The sequence below is a fragment of the Lepisma saccharinum genome, chromosome 19 (genome assembly GCF_977018435.1).
Source record: "Lepisma saccharinum chromosome 19, izLepSacc3.1, whole genome shotgun sequence".
NCBI lineage: Eukaryota > Metazoa > Arthropoda > Insecta > Zygentoma > Lepismatidae > Lepisma > Lepisma saccharinum.
Window position 1 is genome coordinate 55,285,365 of NC_139247.1, and position 6,831 is coordinate 55,292,195.

Below are 6,831 nucleotides of genomic sequence, written 5' to 3' on the forward strand. Positions count from 1 at the left end.
ATTTTGAAACCGTTCAGTGGATTACAAATTCATGTTCGCATCCTTTTCACGTCTTCTGTGACCTATAAAACGAGGTATTACTCGACCCCCCCCTTTGCCATTTGAAATTTTCGAGTTCTTCCCTAACTTTAGACCTTCTTTTTTGGGTCACGCGGTTTCATGCTTTTTTAGTCCCGCAGTGATCACGTGGCATATCGTTGGAAAGCTTGTGTCCTGCACTTTCCGCAACTGTTATGGTGCTGCACTTATCTTAACTGTTAAGCTCGGTATACTCGATTTGGCTCACCTTCTTTTTTTTTGCAAAACCGTTTTCTACACGGAAAACGGTAGGTGGTACAGACAAATGTTTCATATGACAATCGTATTTTTTTCCCCGCCTTTCCGAAACTTCATTCCAAACATTCCCTTCCCATTTGAAAATCGCACGAACGGGGCATGTGTCCCCCACTAAAACCACAAAGGGTGGCTTTCGGGCTGTTGCAAATACTGTCTACGGATTCTGGGCCCAACTTAGTGGTGCATTTTTTTGTTTCAACTTGATACTATCTCCCGTTCTCTCGAGAAAAAGGTAGTGCCTGGGTCGCTCTGAAACACCCTGTATATATTTTTTAAATTTCGACAGTTTCGTTCAAGTAGACAGACAGTACTAAATTGATCTTTCAGCCCACTAAATTTTAACTTTGTATTTCTAGTAGCTAGTTTTTAAGTAGGTAATTGATTCTTATCGAACGAGTTCGAAAGTTGACCAAAATATATAAATGGACATATATACTGAGACTATGGTAATAAAGTGACTTCATTAATTCACAATTCTTTCAACTCTCCAAAGTTTATAAGTATTTTAACTTGATTGTATCTCCATGTAAGATATTAATTAATTGCTGGCATTCGATTGCTTGCTGTAGACAAAGTTTTGCGTATGTTGCTTTATATTAACACGTCATGCGTCTATAATTTTAGATGTTAAATTGTCACTTTTGGTACATTTCGAGATATTGACCACAAATGACCAATCAAGTTAATTTATGTTGCATTGTACCCAGTGATGTGCCGTAGACTATACGTTTACGTCTACACGCTTTGTCTACGCGTAATCTAAACGAAGATTACATTGGCTTATAGTTTACATAGGCAATGTAAACAACAGGAAAGAAAGAAAGCCAAGTACTTTTTAAAAAAAGAAAGTATTCTTTTCTTCAAACATGTCGATAATCTGGGCCTATAACCAACTTAAGACCATCCGACGTAATCAAAGTTACCGAATTTTCACTAACGAGGGAAAAAGGAACTGCCGGAAGAAAAACAAATGACAGTCATAGGTGAAAAGTTACATTATTTTTTACACTGACGAAGGAAAGGCTAAATATATATTTTGCATTGTTACTGCATAGAAAAGTGCATGTGTCTTTAAACCAGATTTGTTTCCACGCACATGTGAAATGGTGAAAAATAGAAGTACGTAGAACATATCTTGCCATTTAATTCTACGGACATCCCTTTTTTTGTCGCAAAAAGTTTATTTTGCAATTTAATTAATACATAGTGAAATGGTTTAACGTAAATAAATACTCACAACACTTATTACTGGACAGTGGAATACTCCACGCTATCTATTTTCAGCTCCTGTTACTGATTCTAGCAATGGCAAGCATTCAAAATTGTCACTTTGATAGGTAGAATAATAGTGAGATATTGAACACACCCAGTTCAATAATATACGACCGTCGAAGTAGTGGCACGTCAGAAGTGAAAATAAGCCCAAGTTTAGAAACTTTTAGAATCCTCCCATAATTCTTGCTTTTAACCTCCAATATGTTATGCATATTCCTTAGATAATAGTAAGAAATGTATATTAATTGTAATAATGTTCATATTGTGATTATGAGGGACACCTGCACTTCATATTAAGAAACAACAATATATTTTTTTTCAGACGTTTGAAAGATTTTGGTTTCAGGCGCCGGATATACTGGGTGAGTCTTTTAAAAGAGGCCCCGTGGAAAATGCTCTCCTTGCATGTAGGCAACCCTGGTACACCGAAGAGAAGAGCGGGTTAGAGAACAGTCCAGGATATGTCATGTCATGTTGTCGAATATGCTTGGCACCGATATCCTGGACTGTTCTCTAACCCGCTCTTCTCTTCGGTGTCCAGGGTTGCCTACATGCAAGGAGCGCATTTACCACGAGGCCTCTTTTAAAAGACTCACCCAGTATATGTCCAAGGTCCAGCATCCAAATAATTCCGGCCCTGATTGTGAAACTACAGTGTTATTTTTTTTTATTGTACTGGAACACAACCATTTCATAGGCTGGAAGCAGGTCACTTACTGCACACCATGCAACCACCACCGCCGAGTAGGCTAAATAATTATCAATTTGATTTGTAGGATTTCTATAATGACTACTTTTAGAATTTTTAAAAGTGCCCTGGTTATAACTTTGGAGTATTATGAGAGGATTAAGGGTCGCAAGGAACATTTTAGCGAATACCCGTGAACAAATATGCATATTAAATATGCATTGTGGTATACAGTGCCTTTCATAGCCTCTGTGGCCACGAAGCGGCGGCTAGCTCTACGAGAAGCAAGAGAGCATCTGCCGGCATTTAGACCCACAGCTGTACGCTGACTTGCTACTGGACGCGTCAGTGCTTCAGTATGCAGATAGCTGGTGTCCAGTTTGCACGTGTTTGTGAAATGTTAAGATGTTAACAAGTGTTCTAGCTTGTTTTGTTCTAGTTTACGTATAAGTGGTGCTTTTCAGCAGACTAATAATGCCACGTACAATTTAAAATAACAAATTTTTATGTACGACTCTTAGGTCATTACTAATTATTGTAGGGAAGTTAGAAGTCGTTTTCCAGAAGAATTATCAGATGTTCCCGATCCACACAGAGAGATCGGTCGGTAACTTGTACACATTTATGGGAACATGGTCTGTTCTTGATAAGAAGGAAAGAGTGTAACGGGGTGCGAAGAAAGTAGATGACGTTGGAGCACGATTGGAACAGTTTGCCGGCAGACGCACTCTCATCGACCGTCGCGTCAGCCGCCGCTCCGGGGCCACCGAGGCTATGAAAGGAACTGTACAGTTTACGTTCAGTATAAAACCCCTAACTACTATAGGCCGTCTCCATTAATGTGCGTCTACACGTAAACAACGATAATCTACATTCTACGTGTAGACTATTTTAGAACGTAATCTATGTAAACAACATGGTAGAAGGCGCTAGATTAACCAAGGGTGCTGTAGCAGCATAACAGTTATACAACGTATCAATTGTTAAAGTGTGAAAAGTAACTTGTAAACTCTTCGTTACAATTACGAGCAATTTATGAATGAGGAAAAAATACAAATGGATAACATTATAGCGTTTTATGTTGAAAACCTTACTTTTGCCTCACGACTGCCATCTGTTGTTTGAATACAATTTAACTTTTTGCTACAGTTGATGATAGAGAATGAAAATAATTTTTGTTGTTGTAAATAAGGTTCTTGTCAGCTCGATGGGAACAAATATGATTTGCAATTTCCACTTCCCTTTCACAAAAGCCTTGGAAATTATTTCTTAGTATAGTTTATATTTTCTATGGTAGTCCATGTGAACTACAGCCAATGTAATCTATGCGTACATGTAGACAACGCATGTAGAGGTAAACTTATAGTCTACGGCACATCACTGGCCGTCTCTCAGACAGCTCTGAATTTCTGTTTTACATTATTTCTCGCACCATTCCAACAACAAATGAACCCTTCTTCATACCTTTCAGTTTGGTGCTGGCTACACGCAGTCAACATCTTGCCTTTGTTTTTGTTTTTTTCAAATCTTATTGAATTCAATTTTCGACGACCGATCTGACAGACGTACCGTAGCGGTTACGTGTGTTTTTCTTTAAGTTGTGTTTCAAAATGGCTCAAAACTTATTTTCAATTTCAAGAAAATATTATATATTACTTTGAACTTCCTCCCTTATGACAACATAGAAATGCGGAAATTTTAAGAATTTGTACGAGGGTTCAGTCATAAGTCATGGCAACTATTTTTTTCCCTCGCGAACAGGCGACAACACGTAAGATCTAAGATATACGTTTGAAAGTGTATGGAATGAACTTTCGAATGAAGCCACCAGATGAAGTATGGACTCTCGTAGGGAAGAGGCAGAACACAGGACGTTGGACAACAGTGTTTTATTGTGGCATGAACAAGTACACAAGACTACACTGTTTAACAACCTTCAAAGTATTCAAGTAGTGTAGGTGCACGGGTTGAACGTCATCAAGTGAGCCGCAGTGTTGCCAACCCACCCCAAGAAAATTTCACCATGTGATATTTTACAGGCAAAGCTAACCTACAAATGGGAGTTGGCAACAGTTGCTTCTCAACGTCTTGGAAAACGTCTTAAGACAAATATTTTAATCTTTAAGAAAGTCGACTTCCGGTATCTCAAGATGTTACTTCCGGTTTGTCAAGAAAATTTTCTTAAGACAAAAATCTTAAGACGTTTTCCAAGACGTTGATTTTCTCGGCTTTGTTTGAACGTCATCAAGTGAGGATAAAAAAAAAAAAACCTCAAAAACCCACTTTCTCTCCACGTTCTGCGACTCATTTATTGCGCTGACGATGTTTCGCAGCGAAGAAAACAGCACCAAAACATGAAAAACTCATTTTACTCATTTGAGGATTACCAAAATCTCAAAAACTCACTTTTATTAATTGAGGTTCGCCAAAACCTCAAAACCTCACTTTCTCTCCACGTTCCGCGCTTTTATTCGTTGCGCTGACACAGCGTGATGAGTAAATAATGCACTCTCTCATCCTTTGAAGGATGAATGCATTTTATTGTAATTTTCCAAGTTCTGGACCAAATGTTTATATATCGTAACCTTTGTAAACCTACCTTTTTCGGGAACGATGTGCCACACACACACGCACGCGCGCTCGTATGCCTCTCATTATTTTTTTCGTGTTGTGACGCAAGCAAACAAACAAAATATTACGCTTTTGCCTGTGGATATCCAGAAAAACGACAATTTCGTTCCCTCTCTCTCTCTGCGTGTGCTATCAACGCTGACACAATGACACAAATTCAACAATACATGGGCCTTGGGACGACGGAAGTTATATTTTTTTTTGTTTTGTTTTTTTTCAATAGCCGAACGATGGAATTCCCTACTGACGTATACAATTTGTTTTGTTTATATTTCAATTACAAAAAAATTCTTATTGTGCAAGAAAAGATGTTAAAAACCCTGTTAAAACTGTTCCGTGACCCTCTCGTTCTTCACGTCGTGGACGAAGGACTTCTCTGCGACCAGAATGACACTACACACGGTGTCCTCGGGCAAGGCATCGTGGAACTCGCAGACGATCTTGATGTTGGTGCGATCGTTGACCACCACCTGCTTTCTCTTCGTCGTGTTGATGACGGTCATGGGTCTCCGTGCTTTGAATTCGCTGGGGGTGTAATACATGTCCACGCTTCCCTCGGTCACGCGTTTGTAAGCCGAGAACGCTTCGTAAAGTTTGAGATAATCGTCTTTGGTCATGTCGAGGTTGTAATTCTCGCGCGGGAACACTTCGTTTCTTCCGTTCTTGAGATAAACGTTCTTGATCTTGCAGTCGTCGAATTCGCAAACAGATTTTTCTTAAGTCGTACAGTTTCCAAGATAACCCCACTTCCGGTCGCCATTTTGGATTTCCGAACATAGGTTAGTAGATGTTGACCCAGCCAACGGATGTTTTCTTCGTGGGTGGTCTTTAATTTGCACGTACTTAAAACTAATTTGCACGGGTTTTAATTAATTCGCATGTACTTAGAATTTATTAGCAAGTACTTAGAATACTTTACATTTATGTATTTGCATGTTTATAACTTTTTATGAATATATATTTATTTATTTTATGAAAAATATGTATATAGAAGGTAATTAGAGGTACTAAACGCTATGCATATGTTTTTTATATTCATTACTGCAAAGTATGTAATGTATGAAACTATAATAATTAATGTTTATAATATTGAAAATAAGTTTTCTATGGTTTATGAACCGCTATGAAAGGTGTTAATGGGTGTAGGTACAGGTCCAATTACGATTGGGGACGGTCCCGGTACTCGAACCCGTGATATGTAATATTATTAATTAGTACTATGTAATAATGTATGTTATTATTGTATGAAACACGATGGTCTCAGACGCTAGACAGAATACTGTCTCTGAATCTGAACTCCGCGCAGGTAGAGGAGAAAGGAATTTTGGGGAGTGTGCGTTCAAGGTTAAATGACGTCACAACGTCAGGACAAAGGAAGAACCTGATTCACCAATCAGAGAACGCGTCGGTAGATTTTCAGAACCGGTTTTTTCAAGGTTAACCAGTACGCAAGAACAGGAGAAAGCTATGCAATACTGTAGGGCAGGGGAGGGATTCAATCAGACAACAAAGAATGTCTGGAATTCGCAGCAAGGGTCAAATCTCTAAAGCTATGCGTCGCTTGTAGAACTGGTTTCCGCCACCAATTAATATTCCGCTCAGGGTTGCCCCAAGGCACAGGACGCTTTAGCGCAGGGTTTTTTTATCTGTACTATGAAGAAGGGAGAGCTATCAGGGACGGGGCCTACAGTTTTCACCATTTGCTTTTATCACGGGGTAACGAACCTAGGACCCTTTGATTATTGATTTAGGTAGTAAATTTATGTTACTGTGTGCTATTTAACATAATATTGAGTTTATTTTTTACCAAACTTTGACTTTATGTCAAACATTTTCACAGCTTATTTTTATTTTTACAAAAATAACACTATTTGTACTATTCAAGCAACATTTTTTATTAA